Raw genomic sequence first — 16,904 nt, forward strand, 5'->3', positions numbered from 1 at the left:
CACTGTAAAAACAGAAAGGATGAAAGAAGAATAACAACAAGAAAGAAAAGTGGAATTGCAAATGTTCCTGCGACACGTATCATTAGGGGCTTACAAAACCAAAACGAGTGGAAAGGTCAGGCGGGGGGGTGCGCGGTATTATTAAAGCCCGACGTCAAGCGCCAACAAGAGGCTCGCCTACAAAGTACGGTTATTTACTACAGCATTTGTGTGCTTATGGGAGAGAGAGAGGCGGGGCAGGCTTCGGGATGCTTAAGTGGACACACAGAAGCCACGCTCTGCGCGCGAACGTGTGGGCGGGGCCTCTGTATACGCCCTCCATTCAGGCGAATTCGCCGTAATACCGTATATTCACATGTGTTACACGCCCTTAAATGTAGCCCGCACCCCTAACTGGGACACTCGCGACAGGAAAAAAAATTCTAGTTGATTTGCGTAGTTAGGTCAAATGCGAATTAGGTGCGGTAGCACTTCGGCTTTCACTCCGGTTCCGATGTTCACATCCTGTGTTCACGGATGGCAGTTCTTCGGATAACGGTAATGGTTTAATGTCCATATATGCGGAATTGGTCATTCTCTGCATTCATAGGTCCCCGGGAGTCTTCCTATAGCATTCCTGGCGCAGTGGTGCAACGGCCAAGTGATGCGCCTCTGCCCTTCTATGGCAGGTGCTGCCATCGGTGGGGACTTGGGTTGCTTGGGTTGGCTTGCGACCCAGGTTCCTCTTTCCGAGCATCCTGATGAAAAGGTCTGTCGCCCGTTGGGTATAGGCTGCTAGGTATATATATATACCACCCTCGTCCAACGCTATGGACGAGGGTGGCACTGGTGAACACTCTCAAGGCTCGCTTACACGCAAAAACATAAATACCCACATTTCGTATTGTGTAATAGTTTGTACATATTACTTCTCCCCCTATCCTCTCTTCCTGTCCCCTCACCTCTTTCATTTCATTTCTCCATTCTGCCTGCTGTCCTTTATTTCCGCTGCCCCAGCTCAGGTGCTTCAGTATCGATGGCAAATGCCGGGGCTAGCAAAAATCTTTTCCTTCCTTTTTACTATTATTTTTAATAAAACCACTACAACAACAACAACGAAAGCAGCAGACTGAACAGCCGTCGCCGTAGCTCAGTTGGTAGAGCACCGGACGCGGTATTAGGAGGTCGTGGGTTCGGATCCCACCCCGGCAGCATGGTTGCATTTTCTGCTGCTTTATAAGTAATTTTCTTTAAACCAATGGATTGGCACTACAAATTAAAAAAAATAGAAACATTCCCCTATGCACCAATTGGTTTCGGTGATTGTTGGCTTCGTTCATATATATATATATATATATATATATATATATATATATATATATATATATATATATATATATATATATATATATATATATGCGTGTGTGCGCGCGCGTCTGTGTGTGTGTAAATCATACACACAGACAAACACACTAAAAGACAATCTCCCTATTGTATTACTCGCACATTTACCTGCAGAAGAGGCCGACTACTCATCTTTATAATTAAGCACACAATGTTCAGTTTGCTGTCAAAAGGTGTTTAGTTGTGAAATTCAACGGACGCTTCACGGCCGGTTTTATAAAGCTTCGTCCTCGCTGTTCAAAGTCTCTTCCATCAAGCTCCTTCAAGATTTTACTAATGCAGCACTTCTCTGCGGAGGTGGTTAGTGGCTTTGACTTTCAGCTGCTGAGTCCAAGTTCACCGCATCAAATCCTGGCCGCGGAGGTCGCACTTTGATGCAGGCGAAGTGCAAGGATAACCGTATGCTGTGTGATATCAATCACGTTATGGGACCCCTGGTGGTCGAAATTCACCCACAACCCTCCACTGCGGTGTCTTTCATAGCCCAAGTTTAGCTTCGGAACGTTAAATCGCACATACCACGATAATGAACCACATCCAAGAACACCCTAACCTAGCCTAGATACCGTACCATACCATAACATTCCATACCTTGCCGTGCCATGCCATATCCTACCATACCATGCCATACAAAAAAGCAACACTTCTTGGAGTTTTTGAGCTCGGTATACACAGGGATTAACTCCCACTTTTACATAATCGATCAACACAACAGCGCGTCGATGACATCGGAGACTGCGGATGCTCCAAAGAACGCCAGCAGTCACTTGAAGCTGACCCTCCCGCAACTTCCACATATAACCCTCACCCACTTTTCGTTTGCCGCATTTTTTTTTTTTCAATTTAGAGCGCTGCTAATCTACGCCAAAATACGGTACATAAGAGTGAGCCTTAGGTAGGGAAGGGGAACCCAAGCAACCTACCCTTCCCCTTTCAGTCCCACCACATTTCCCGCATAGTTTCGTTTCTCCTTCTGCCTGATCCCCAGCCCCAGTGCTCGAGGAGAGGGCTCCTCTCACGATAAGAGTGCGTGCGTTGAGTGTGGGAGTGCGGGTAATGAAAGAAGCTTCCTTCGCGCTTTGGTTGGTTCGTTAGTTCGTTTGAAGTTCTTGTTTGCTCGTTCACTCGCGCTTCTGTGGACAGACGAGTGCATGCGTGTTTGTTTGGTACTGCCGACGCCTCCAGTGTAGTGTTTGTTTCTGTACTCCCGAACGCTGGCCCCATAGCGGCGAGTGTGTCGGTCATTCTGGGTTGTGCGGCGCGCTTCATATCTTGAGCACACACTCGTTCCTTTAATGTCCCGTGCCGCCAAAACGCACGCAACTCGCCCTGGCTAGCAGGAGTGCATCGCAGCGTACTATCGTTTTTTTCTATTCTTCGTTTTTTTTTCCTTTTAAGTGGAAGAGTTTTTTTTTTTCCTTTTCAGTGGAAGGGTTCACAAATCAACCGCACAATAAAACAATTGAGGATGATGTGGGAGGTAAGAAAAAAGGAAGAGTGTCTGTGCTTATACTTATATCCATAAATACAGCTACGCTTCAATACACACATACGCGTGCAACACACGAGACCACGGAAGGAATGTGGTATCGTTGACGGCAACGGTCTTCTTTCGCGGAAGCATTGAAACTAAATTTAGAGCCTGGAAGTTTGACTATTCAATTTTAGTTAACCAGCCTGCTAGTTAGCGCATCTTAGCTGGCCTCTGATGTACTAGAGCGCCAACAATGCTATGCCAAAAAACAAAACGGTCTTCTAACTCAAAAAGCCTGTTTTTTAAAAATTGTGTGACATCTTGGGTGAAACAGCCTCTGTAGCGTTATGTAGCCGCGCGCTTGTGGGGCCGCACTGTGAAACTGCGGTGACAAGAGACAACTTTTAAAAGTTGCGGCCCATCTTTGGTGAAACACCCGATCTAAAGCGGAAAAATAAACCTCTCCTGGTTATGAGAATATATTTACTATTTTTGTTTTTTAGCACGCAAGTAAAATGAAGTTCCTGAAGGCGTGTTCTTTTCAACTGGATCCGCAATTAACCTTGCCGTTCTTAAACTATGTGCCTGCGCATGGTTTGGTCGCTGTTGCAGCGGCAGGAACAGCGAAAGTTCCCACGGAAAATATATGTGATGTCCAAGCCGAATTCAGCACTCGATCTGGAAGGTGTGCAAGGAGCGCCGTGGCCACCAAATCGAATTGTGGTCCGAGTTGAATATTGAATATTAGCCTTTGGGGGAAAAAAATGGCGCAGTATCTGTCTCACATATCTCGGAGGACACCTGAACCGCGCCGTAAGGGAAGGGATAAAGGATGGAGTGAAAGAAGAAAGGAAGAAAGAGGTGCCGTACTGGAGGGCTCCGGAATAATTTCGACCACCCGGGGATTGGTAATTGGTTTTTGGGGAAAGGAAATGTCGCAGTATCTGTCTCATATATCGGCGGACACCTGAACCGCGCCGTAAGGGAAGGGATAAAGGAGGGAACGAAAGAAGAAAGGAAGAGGTGCCGTAGTGGAGGGCTCCGGAATAATTTCGACAACTTAGGGATCTTTAACGTGAACTGACATCGCACAACACACGGGCAGCTATACGTTTTGCCTCCATAAAAACGCAGCCGCCGACCGCTGTGCGATGTCACCCGGGGATATTTAACGTGCACTCTCATCGCACAGCACACGGACATCTATTGCGTTTCGCCTCCATCGAAACGCATCGAAACGCACAGCGTCTCCGCCTCAAACGCAAAAGGCCCTGGTCCGAGTTGCAGAGCGCGAATTCCACTAAGGCGCGCTCCTTTAGGTAAAGGCAGAGCTCTCCCGGGATTCGAGAATATTCTGCTCTCTTTTACTCATATACGCGCAGTGGCTTCCGAAGCTGCAGGGATTTTAGAAGTCACGCTTCATCTCACTGGGTGAAACGGTAAAACAAAGACTAAACGTAACTTCATAGGAAATTTCGCCAATGCTGCTGGCATGAAAATTCTATACGAGACATTTCAAGCAGCTCAAAGTTGCTCTGTACAGACCACTCTCCCTGGGCTGTGTTGTTTGATAACCGATTGGGTTTCGAATCGCGGAAGTCTAGCCGCACGACAAAAGATGGCCCGGGCAAATTGGTTAGAAACGGTCGAATATCGCACAAATATTTATCAGTGTTGCAAAAAAAATTGTCAAACGGTCATCAAAGATGGTGCAGGTTTCGTCCATATAGCTGAAACTCTAACTGGTTCATCCATCTTCTTTGAGCGAGCGACGGCATAACCAGGGGATTTATAGAAAGCGCAGTCATGGCGGCGATCATGAGATCGCGTAAACTGTGAGGGAAGCCCAAAGGAGCACCTGTGCTGCGGAGGCCAAGCGCTCGTGAAGCCGGTCAACGTCCCTCATTCGTCTAGCGGTGTAAAAAAGAAATCCAGTCTTGTCTTCTCCATCGAGGAGAACAATTCGCCTTTATCATGAGAACCGGCGTATTAAGCATTCCCGGGTTCGAACCCGACCGCGGCGGCTGCGTTTTTATGGAGGAAAAACGCTAAGGCGCCCGTGTGCTGTGCGATGTCAGTGCACGTTAAAGATCCCCAGGTGGTCGAAATTATTCCGGAGCCCTCCACTACGGCACCTCCTTCTTCCTTTCTTCTTTCGATCCCCCGTACGGCGCGGTTCAGGTGTCCAACGATATGTGAGACAGATACTGCGCCATTTCCTTTCCCTAAAACCCAATTATTATTATTATTTATCATGAGATGTGGCGCCCTCTGTGGACTGCGCGAAAATGTGTCTACTTCTCTTAAAATTTCATTTGCACTTAAGTCAGCTTAAGAGCGCAAATGCGAAAGCCTTCCCCTTTCCTCTCTTTTTCCCGCCACTTCTCATTCTTTTATTTTCTTTATTTTTCATATTTCCTTCCTTTTATCTTTTAATTTTTATTTTTATTATTCTGTCCTTAATTTAAACTTTTTGCTTACTTTTTTTTTGAATTTTACTTTTATTTTTCTGTTTATTATTTTTATTTATTCTTTTTTTAGTTGTTTTACATTTCGTTTGATTGACAAGTGGGGCGACACTTCCTGTACACGTTTCCTGCGGACAAGTCTTGCGCACACTCATGAGCCAAGAAAAGCTTTCGCCTTATGAGCCAAGAAAAGCTTTCGCCTTTATATATCTACCCGCCGCGGTGGCTCAGTGGTTAGCGCGCTCGGCTACTGATCCGGAGTTCCCGGGTTCGATCCCGACCGCGGCGGCTGCGCTTTTATGGAGGAAAAACGCTAAGGCGCCCGTGTGCTGTGCGATGTCAGTGCACGCTAAAGATCCCCAGGTGGTCGAAATTATTCCGGGGCCCTCCACTATGGGACCTCTTTCTTCTTTCACCCCTTCCTTTATCCCTTCCCTTACGGCGCGGCTCAGGTGTCCAACGATATATGAGACAGATACTGCGCCATTTCCTTTCCCCCAAAACCAATAATAATTAATTAATACATCTAGCGCTTAAAGATGGAATCAAATACTTTTCTTTCAGATTTTTTTTTCGCGCGAAAATTCCTCTTCTTCCCAGTAAAGTTCTCGAGAACATATGCACGCGACCTGCGCAGACAGGATTCGTTCCCGCGAGACGCCAACTGCGCGTACGAAGTGACAAGTCTGCGCTTGCAGCTGCCGTTTGCGCTCGTCCCCAACATAAACTGCGCATGCGCGCAGTAAGCTGGTGCTTTGTTTTCAACCAGCAGACTGCGGGCGGGCAGAGGAGGAGATTCGCGCATGCGCAAAGCGGTAGTGTGTGAAAGGCGAGGAAGGAAAGCTGAAGAGTGAAGAGTTGATCATGTGACCACGCAGGACTCAATCTCGACAGCGCCCACAAAAGGTTGGTATGAGTATGCGGTCTTCGGTCCTATGTTAGGACATTACCCAAGGGCGTATTATCTATTACCGTTTCCCACTCACACAGAAGCTTGGATACAGAAAAAATGGCATGTTTTTAATGTAGTTAAATCGAGGAGACGTACGAAAGCACGTGTTTAGCCTGACTGGATCATGGTTTTGCTTTGCTGGGTCGCTGGCACGTCTGGCCTCGATATTAGACTAAGGTTATGCTCTGATCGAGGTTAAGCTGATCTGATCTGTTCGCGCCGCAGATGGGAGTTGATGAAGAAGACGGTGTGCAATGCACAGGGCGAGAGTATGTTGCAGTTTAACACGAGGTGTGGTCGGCTGCGGCGGTGGCATAGTACTCTCGTGCAGTGCACAGTGAAGCTGATCTGCTCGAGCCACCGCACCCATTCACGGCAATATTTATTTATTAATGGTCAAGGTCACACTTCAGCGATGAATCACCTTTTACAGCTTTGGTTGTGAAGTACAGCTTGCGCTCTAAGAAATAGAGTCAGTGCACGTTAAAGATCCCCAGGTGGTCGAAATTATTCCGAAGCCCTCTTCTTCATCTTCTCCTTAGTAAGCATGGCACATCCAGAGTCCTCCACTCCGGCACCTCTTTCTTCCTTTCTTCTCTCAGTCCCTCCTTTATCCCTTCCCGAACGGCGCGGTTCAGGTGTCCGCCGAGATTTGAGACCGATACTGCGCCATTTCCTCCCCCCCCCCTAAAAAAAAGAAGACAAAAACTTCAATTTCACAAGGCAAGACGGTAATTTTCAAGGCCCGAATCATGCGTTTGTGAGGGCTCAGGCAATAAAACTGTCCAGCTACTCCGAAAAGATACCCAAAAGGGACTAATCAATGATTCATCAAGAAGGCGCAGACTTGAAGGCTTCCCGGATAGCGTGCAAACACCCCTATACGCTGCGAGAAATGCGTCGCTTACTTGTGTTTGACCATCTGAAGGAAACCGCTGCATTTTTTCATGCCAAATTCTAAGTTTCCTAAAGCCTCATGTATTTTTATCTCTGTTGTGACAGTTTTATCAATAAAAGCTGAAACTACACATTAGGGAGGGCTCATACCCTCAATTAATTCTTTTTTTAGACATGAAACTGGTCGCGGGTAATGGGGCAAGAAAAGCAGACACTCGCTGCCTGACGAGGCCCTTGTACACATGCACTGACCAGTGACGGTACATAAGATTCAGCATTGACACAAATATACTGCATGACAACAAATCAAATAGATTTATACTACTATAATAAAAATCACACTGACACCTAATTGCCTTGGGGTGGCAAAGCGATAGCATTAGAAGCTGTTGATGGCTTTACCGGAAGTTTCGTCACTTCCGGTCTGGTGATGTCACTTCCTTCCAACCAATGAGATTTGTCTAGTCTGATGAATTCGCTTCCCTCCAGCCAATGGGCGAATTTTACAAACAGGTACACATTTTTTCCGACTGAGGCTTTAATGTTATCGCATTAAAACAGACTACACACAATACATTGCAGGGTAGAGTTCATTGAAATTGCACTAAACATAAAAAAGCCGAAGTACACTGGGAACTACCCAGATATTGCAGACATGGTAGATGCGCGAAACACACACACAAAAATGCGCAACTACCAACTAGCCCGACAAAACGTTATACTTAGCTACCCAGATATGAGCACTTATTTCTAACGCATAAAGACAACCATAAAGGCAAGTCATTAAGACAATCTAAAATACTTCGAAGTGCAGTCAGAGCTACAGGATACAATACGTACTTACGTACTGGAGTCAGTAAGGAGCGATCAAAAAAAAATAGAACAGTGGTAAGCCTTTAAATTTCGGTTCTTTTCATCCTACAGACATTCTCACACGACCAAACAAATAGCGATGACTGGACAAACAAAAAAATAGACCTTGCCGTTTAGTTTGTTTTTTGGGCAGGAAAAGGATAAGGAAATAAAGGGAAATAAAAAAAGGGTGATGCGCAGTTAGAAAATCAGCGTCGCTGTTTTTGCAAGGGCTACGAGAACCTTCACAATTATGAGGCAGTGGACTCGTCTGTGGCGGCTCAGTCTGGGCATAGGTTTACAGTGATGCAAAGTGGTTTCATGCAGAGCATTAAACTATCTCTCTCACTCTGTAGCAACGATAGCTGCATAGGATTATTAGCTGCGATTAACGGCACGAGAGTGAGCGCTGTGGCCACTGACATCATCATCATCATCATCCCGGTTACGTCGACTGTTGCACAAAGGTATCTTGCAGTCATCTCCAATTAGTCCTGTCTTGTATCAGACGTGGCCACTAGTTCACAGCAAATTTACTTATCTCATCTACTGCGGTATCTACTGCGTTATCTATTACTTTACCTTCTGCTCGTTATTTACTGAATTACCTCAAATGCCATCAATCGCGGTTCAACGCGTTCAGTATTCCGCGCAAATTAATTTCCTCGTCTTGATTTCAACTCGATTATTAACCCTTGTTTTTGTCTAAACCCTAATCTGCCTCTAATTCCTAAACCGTCATGATATGTGGTTCCAAATGAAACCGCTAGCATGGGTATCGTGTAGAAACTTCAGGACTCCGAGGGATGCCCATAAAACAGCTGACAAGAAACATCCTGACAAAAGCGTTTTGCTCTTAACTTGTTCCGCGCGATTTCTTTTATATCCTAGAAGACGCGACACTTCCACTGATGCAAAGCGGTTTTTGCGAAATCGTCTAAATGAGTATAGCTGCCCAACGTATGAGGACACGCACGGCACAAATTTCCTACAAATCTTGTGCATACCTCCCGTAACACATACAAAAAATATGGTAGCACTTACAGGTTCGTTTACAATGATTCCTGTGTGTGAATGCAATAGATAGCATATAGAGAAAATCGGGGAGCATACACAAATTCCTGTATACCTTCCCTGTTGTAAGTACATATTGGACATAGGGGAGCATGGGAACATATGCGGATTTGTCTATTCCATCTCTGTGGGGCGCATACGCAGGAAATCGGGAGACATGTTAGAATTCCTGTGTATGAGCCCTGCTGAGAGTATGCACAACCACGGAGCTTGCAGGTTCCTGTGTATTATCTTTTTATCATCACAGGAAATCGGGACCGTATACAGATACCTGTACATGAGCCATTTAGAAAGCATATACAGGTACCAAACGAAGTGGGAGGATTGGTATTGCGAATTAGAAATAGTGAAAAATCTCGAAAAATGAAGCACAAGACAAAGAAAGAGACAGATGAGCGGTAGTGTGTCTCTTTATTTTTATTGTTCTCCGTTTTTTGCACTTTTACCATTTTTAACATAAAGGATATTGAGGAACATATACGAATTCCTGCATATTAGCTCTCTAGAAAGGCTATACAGGAAATTGGGCAGCATATACAGATATACCCCCTCCAAACCGTACACATACAGGAACCCAACCTTTTCGATTGCATACAGATGACTCTTAGCGGTTGAAATGAAACGAGATATAAGAGATGTTTACCGCCTTTAGAACCGATAGCCCGAACCGGAAACAAACAGGCCCTTCACGTGGCCGCAGGCAACCAATGATGTTTCGGATCCTCTACAGGACATCAAAAATTAGCACCTGTCAGTAAGGGTCACATGGTAATGAACTTACAGCTTACGCCTTCTTCTAACTCTCGCTCATCCAGGATTAAGTAAACGAAGGCAAACGCTGCCAAGAAAAGAGAAATGGTTCAACAGGAAGTAAACGCACCTTCCTTTTCACCAGGGAACAGAGAAGAAAACACATTTCCCTCCGTGGTTTGGTGCCCACATCAGGTGTGGAACGCAAGAGTGGTCCTACGACAAGACGAAACAACATTAGGCTGGAACTGAAAAAAAAAGAGGGAAAAATGTACAGAAGAGTGGAGAGTACAGAGGGAACGACACCCAGTGGCCGCTAGAAGAAAACAGCTGGTTATCAGTGTGTGCACGTGAGGTTTTTGGAGAGCCTGGAATTTCGAGTCGAGTCAACCCACGCGCGAGAGGTTCTGCATGCCAAGAAGGCTTCCAGCCTCGGTCGCTTGTGCCCTTTGACCTTTTGAAGAGAAAAAAAATATGGCAGTCATGTCATGCAAGCCCGACCGGTTTTTGCTAAAGGTCAGGACAAAATCAGGCTTGTTTTGTTTTCAAGAAACGTTGCGTGCGCACACTTGCGTAGCCCTTCAGAACCAATTGGTTTGTTCAGAACCAAATCTTGCGTTGAATATTCTCTAGCGAACGAAGAAGTCTGGCAGCTCTTCAGATTTATTGTTTACAATTAAGGATAAAGAGTACTTGAGTCGTGGTGCTTATTGGCTAACGAAGACTCCTTCCTGTTTAAAGGGGCTCGAAGTAGATATGAAGAAATTGGTTGGCTTGAATAACTTTTCTTGGAGGCTTCTCGAAGAGTCTTTCTTGACGTATCTTTACGGTCACTCTCAGGTAAGGAGGTAAAGAACTTCTTGAAAATGGCAGCCAGAACTTCCATAGAAAAAATGCAGCCACACAGAGATTTTTTTTCCAGCCACTCACGCAGTTTTTGTTATTTTCTGGATTCTCGCAGTTCAAAGTGCGCCACGCTAAAGCATAGCACGAGAACAAAACGGGCCGTAACTATAGCAGCGTATCCGTCGAATGCTCGCCGCATAGACAGCGGAAAACAGGAAGAACAAAGCATGTCGGAAGAGTGTCTCGGTCAGGCTTTATCAGAGCACAGCAAACACAAGGGTGGCACAAATGCACCTCCGTATAGGCACATACACAGCCATAACCGTAAGACGCGTGCCCCCCGCCCCCCGGCCCATAAACGGAACAATTACGTCTCTGCGTAGCCAACAACAGGCATCAAATCTGTAGCTGCAGCCGCTTTGAGGAAATGCCTCGGCGCCCCTGACCTTGTGCGAGGCTGGAAGGTCACCTAATAGGCCTTCTAGGGTTGCAACAATGTTCGTGATGGTGCGGCCGACCGTGACCAAACAGGGCAATTCGGTCTATTCTCTTTTCGTTTATTGCACGCTGGTTGCAACTCTACGCCATTGTTTCATTATTTTGCCGGTCTTTTTGTTCTCATTCTTATGACTTGTTTATATCCGTTTGCCACTGAGCAGGATATTTCTTACTCCAGTCTAGATGGTGTCATGTCGTGCTACACAGTCTCCACAAAACGGATTGATTCAAAACAGCTGTTCTTTTACACGATGCATGCGTTTTTTTATGTTATTGATACATATGGGTACTATACAGAATAATTTCTGATGGCACCACACAGATGCCGTCACAAATAGCATTTCTCTGATGGCATCAAAAATAGTTATGTGAGTACTAATTCAAAAGATGGAGAAGCGACCCTACTGACTGCGCACGATACGAAAATATCTTTACCCAATATAGTTGAAGGAAACTCTATTATATAAAAGGCCTGCTTGCGCAAGTTAATAAAAGCGTTATTTTACTTTGTTCATATGGAGCGGGACGGGGTGATGCGTACGAACAATGAGGGTGTCGAAATCAGAATAGTTACTATTTTAACCATCTCCATATATGTTCGCTTTAGGCCGGCGGTGCCTACACAGAGCGGCGCTTTTCGGCGGTGGATGTGGCACCGCTACTTTATGATTGGTTCGACTCTCTATCTGTGACAAATCGGAAAAGAAAAAAAATAATTTTTCTAGAGCTGCAGTGAAGAAAAAGCAAACGAACAAAACAAATTCTTCTCATACAAATAGAAATGCGTAAATCTTTATGGTCTGCATTTTTAGGTGCCCTTCGCAGGCAGAAAAGTTGATGCTGCATTTCTGACGCTTCGGCATATACATCGTCTGAAGACGTGGCGCTGTGCAGATATCTTTAGCGTCAAGATAAACGGAGGACTGACCATCCAACCTTCCGGTCTTCAAGTAACTGGGATTTAAGTGTTTCATGAGACGTAGCATTCGTACCAGACAACTCCTTAATACAGCAGCTTAAGGAGGAAGTTCTTGAAGGAACGTTTGAAAATATATCCAGGTGCGAGCGTTAACGCATGCAGCGTTGTCAACTTCTAGACTGAACACGTATGCGCCACACGTGGCATACTTGTGAACTAACGAGCAGGCGTAGGCACGCGGGACGCTGCCATGGTTCCTCCGCTTGTTGCACGTGCACAGTTATATGTGGACTTCGCTCGCAGCTGGGATTTAGCTTCATCACGTGCTCCTGTGTTCCCCATATAAGTGGACACCATTGTACAGTGTATAAACATCGTTAACGGGAAAAAAATACCCTAATACTGTGACGCCTAGAAAAGAGGGAAAATAAGTTACTAATAAGAAATTAGTTCAAGGTGAACATTAGCGCGCGAGCGGCTCGAACTTGATTGCTTTATGTATTTTGTAAATAGTGTACAGAGCTCTCCCCTGTCTTTTCTTGCTATCGCTCCGCTCTATACTTCTCGCTATTATCTCCCTTTCCCTCTCACCTCCGCCGGTTGCGGCCGGCAACATTCTTTTCCTTCCGTTTTTTTTATTTATATTTAAATAAACCACTACTACTACTAACAACGGCGGGCCCTACTACAGACAGAGCCCCATAAGACACAAACAAAACTGTCATGCTTTGTTTAGGGTTTAGGTTTAAGGTGTAGGGGGGTTTGACGTCCCAAAGCGACTCAGGCTATGAGGGACGCCGTAGTGAAGGGCTCCGGAAATTTTGACCACCTGGGGTTCTTTAACGTGCACTGACATCGCGCAGTACACGGGCCTCTAGAATTTCGCCTCCATCGAAATTCGACCGCCGCGGCCGGGATCGAACCCGCGTCTTTCGGGCCAGCAGCCGAGCGCCATAGCCACTCAGCCACCGCGGGCGGCAACTGTCATGCTTTGTGTCTTAGTAGCTGGACAAGCCATAGGAAAAAAAAAAAGACGCAATTTGGCGCCTGCCCCTCATGGCCTAAGCCCCCCCCCAATTACCATTGAATCGAGACAAAACAACAACAGGACGGGCCTGAGTAAGGGCACAGCCGCACCCACCAGTGTGGAGGACAATTGCGATCTGCGCTTCTTATTGTCCTCCGCTATGAGCAAGCAGCGTCTTTGTTGTAACTCGTTCGGCCTCTCTGCTCAGCCCCCTCCTCTCCCTCTCTTCGTTTGAATAGAGCAGCATTCTAGAGCGAACCGGAAACGCCGTTGCGCCACACGCCTCGTGTACGGGTGCGTTTAAGACGGAGTGGAATTTTCTCCCTCTCTCTCAGCTGTAGCTGTATGAGCGACGCTACATTCTCCGACGTACACTGGGAAAAGCACCCGCCACGGTGGCTGAGTGGCTTTGTTGTTAGCCAGATTAACCCAATGTAGCGGGATTGAATCCCGGCCGCACCGTCCGCATTTTGTTGGAGTAGTAGTAGTAAGTGGTTTTATTAAAATAATAATAATAAAAAGGAAGGAAAAGATTTTTGCTAGCCCCGGCATCTGCCATCGATACTGAAGCACCTGAGATGGGGCAGCGGAAATAAAGGATAGCAGGCAGAATGGAGAAATGAAATGAAAGAGGAGGTGAGGGGACAGGAAGAGAGGATAGAGGGAGAGGTAATACACACAAATTATTTACACAGTAAGAAATGTTAAAAGAAAAAAAATGTACTCGTGGGCTGTGCGACATCAGCGCACGGCAAGGACCACAGGGGGGATCGCAATCAATCCGGAACCCTCCACTACGGAGTCTCTCATAGCCCGTGAGTCACTTTGTGATGTTAAACACCCTTGTGCTTAGGAACACCCTTATGCTTAGGCAGGATAATATGTGTGACGTCCCCGCCAGAGCTGAGGGTGTTACAGAGAGCTGAATTGGCGCTGAATAAGTGTCAGTCCAGCCCAGCTCTGCATTAGCGCTTATTTATACATACACCCGTGATCGGCCAACGCTTATTATGCAGCCGTCGCGATGTAACAAAAATCGTGCACAGCGTTTCTACGCACTGCAGGCGCTCGAGCTATTCGTGGCTCTCAAATATTTGGAGAGAGTTTTGGCGGTGTTTGTAGCTAATGAAAGTAGACGCCGCGTACCTAGAACTTCGTCAGGAGAAGTGAGTTCGAACCAAAGCCACCTAGATATCTTGGTCCAAACTGTGCAGTGCTACCTCTAGATGAACTTGTTCATTGTTAAAGCGCTTGCCAGGCAGTGGCAAAGTTGGTGCGCAGTAATCAGTGTTCTAGTTTCGGCTTCGCGTTTTAATTTGGATTAGGATTGTCCCGGTTTCTCATACACATATGTAATCGTGGCGTTGTCTTAGTCTTAAAATCCTGTCCTTGTCACTTCAATCCCGGCCGCGGCGGTCGAATTTCGATGGCGGCGAAATTCTAGAGGCCCGCGTACTGTGCGATGTCAGTGCACGTTAAAGAGCCCCAGGTGCTCGAAATTTCCGGAGTCCTTCACTACGGCGTCCCTCATAGCCTGAGTTGCTTTGGGACGTTAAACCCCCTATAGACCCCCCCCCCCCCCCCATATACCTGTCCGTGTCACGTACCCTATAATGAGAAGCCCCACCGCTGAATAAACATCTTCCATTTACGTCCACGCTAAACTGCGTTCCGGTTCATTCACTGGGTCCACTTCAGGTCCCCATACAATCTCTTCCTCTCACGTAAACAGTGATCACACGCTGGAGATCCAGCCATTTGCTGCTCACAAAGTTCTCCTGAGTTATGAGGGACTTACAAATCGAGGTGGCGGCCCTCTTGAGAATCGGCCATCTGGCCAAGGTAATGTGTTTCATATGGTCATGGGCTCTAAGAGGATCTGACAGAGAGCACACTTTTAAGTAGGCAATTGAGGGAGTGGGATGTGCGATGCTAATAGCGATGTCACTTCTTCGACCCCACGAGAGCGCGATAAGTCAGTATTTATTTTTCCTTTGTCGTCTGTGCTTATCGCAAATTCTTCGTCACCGTAAGGGGTATCAGACGAAGTTGCAATGGCTCAACATAAACGGCCTATCAGCCTATACTTGCGAGGGAAGTTTTCTGTCTCCAAAGTTCGCCGAAAGAGATGGGAAGAGAGCAGTGTGTATTAGGGAACAAGCACGCATTCGTGATATCCTAGCTGAAATCAGGAATAGGTTAATGGACATGGCCAGGGCATTTAAAAAGGACTGCGCTAGAGGGCAGCTTACTCTCTTTTTACTCCAACACAGGCGTATTAATGTTCAGAGTGAGGCATAACTCGCAGCACGGCTGAGTGACAAAGAAGTTTCCTGTTTACAACGAGGCCTCTGAAACGCGCGATCGGCGCGGTGATGGCGCTGTAGTCTTTCGCATTTATCTTACGGCGCATTCCAATTGACGATTTCGAGCATCTCCCTTAATTTACAACAGAGCACAATATTCGTCGCGGCTCAGCCATGACTGAGGATCCGAATCCAAATCGTCCACTGAAACACTCTCTTCGGTTTCGCGGAGCAAGAACACTTGCTCCGGATCGCCGATTGGAAACCGCCGTTAGTGTCAGCCTCGTCTGATAAATCTTTTCCGTAGCTTTCTTGAAGAAGAAGGGGCGCGTGAAGCATTTGCTCTGTAACGGAGGTAGTAACTGCCATAGTTTTGAAGCGAAAAGCTTCACTACGCTAGGTCAAGCAGTCGTCGCGTAGGCCGGAGAATGACCTTGAACGACCTTCATCCCAACCACGTTAGTGTATGACCAATGACCATATGTGGTGCAGTTATGGTATCGAATCATTGACCCCTGACCTTCAACCCATGGCCTCTAGTTGACCTTTGACGCTGGGTGGCCTTCTGGTTGACCTTTGACCTTAAGAACATCCGATGAGGTGATGTGAAGCCACGTGATGACATCCGATGGGAGTTCGTAAGACGATGTGATACCACGTCAAACCCACGTGGTCGTGTGGGTATGTATAGAACGGCTGTCGCGAGCGTGTGGCGGAGCTGCCGTGGACGATTTGATTGAACAACTTCTATTTCCACCAGAAAAGGCGTCTTTACCCGCCCCCGGTACGCAGGCTTAGGAGACAGGGAGTTGCGCGTCCGCGGTTAGAGGCTGGCTGGCAGTCCTTGACTGGTAGCGGCCTCTTCCGCCAGGTAGATGGTGGTGCGCTGGAGCCCAGGGTCCGGGCTTCTTAGCAGGCTGAGTCTCCTAGGCTTCTCTACTATCAATATTTTTGCCCACCCCGGTAGAATTTGGGCACTCCCAAATTATGTGGTCGAAGGTCCCTCTCGCCCCACAGTTTGTGCATCTATCATGCGACCTGAGCTGCACGTGGAGGCGGCTACAAACCAATACATTTATGAATTCGGTATGGGTTTACCACGTGTACCCAGAGCTGCCATAGACGAGCCTCAGACGCTTGCAAACGTCCTTGCTCTTCGCTGAATTTCATGGTTAGCCAAGTTAATCCACTGCCAAATTTTACAGAGGTAACTCGGCCTATACTCGAGTAAATGCGGTAAAAGCTCGGAGTCGGAGGTCGTAGCGTACAGAAGCATCTGCGACAGAAACGAAACTTTGGAAGCGGGAACGAATCTGTGTACTGAGACTTGTAGTGTATAACCTTAACTATAGTAGGATACAACTTAAAAAAAACAGCAGTTGTTAACACTGGACCACGAACCACGGCGTGCTGTATTACTCCGTTAGCCAGTCACAAAAGTGAACGAAATCAGCTTTT

This window comes from Amblyomma americanum, chromosome 8 (genome assembly GCF_052857255.1).
Source record: "Amblyomma americanum isolate KBUSLIRL-KWMA chromosome 8, ASM5285725v1, whole genome shotgun sequence".
NCBI classification, from domain to species: domain Eukaryota; kingdom Metazoa; phylum Arthropoda; class Arachnida; order Ixodida; family Ixodidae; genus Amblyomma; species Amblyomma americanum.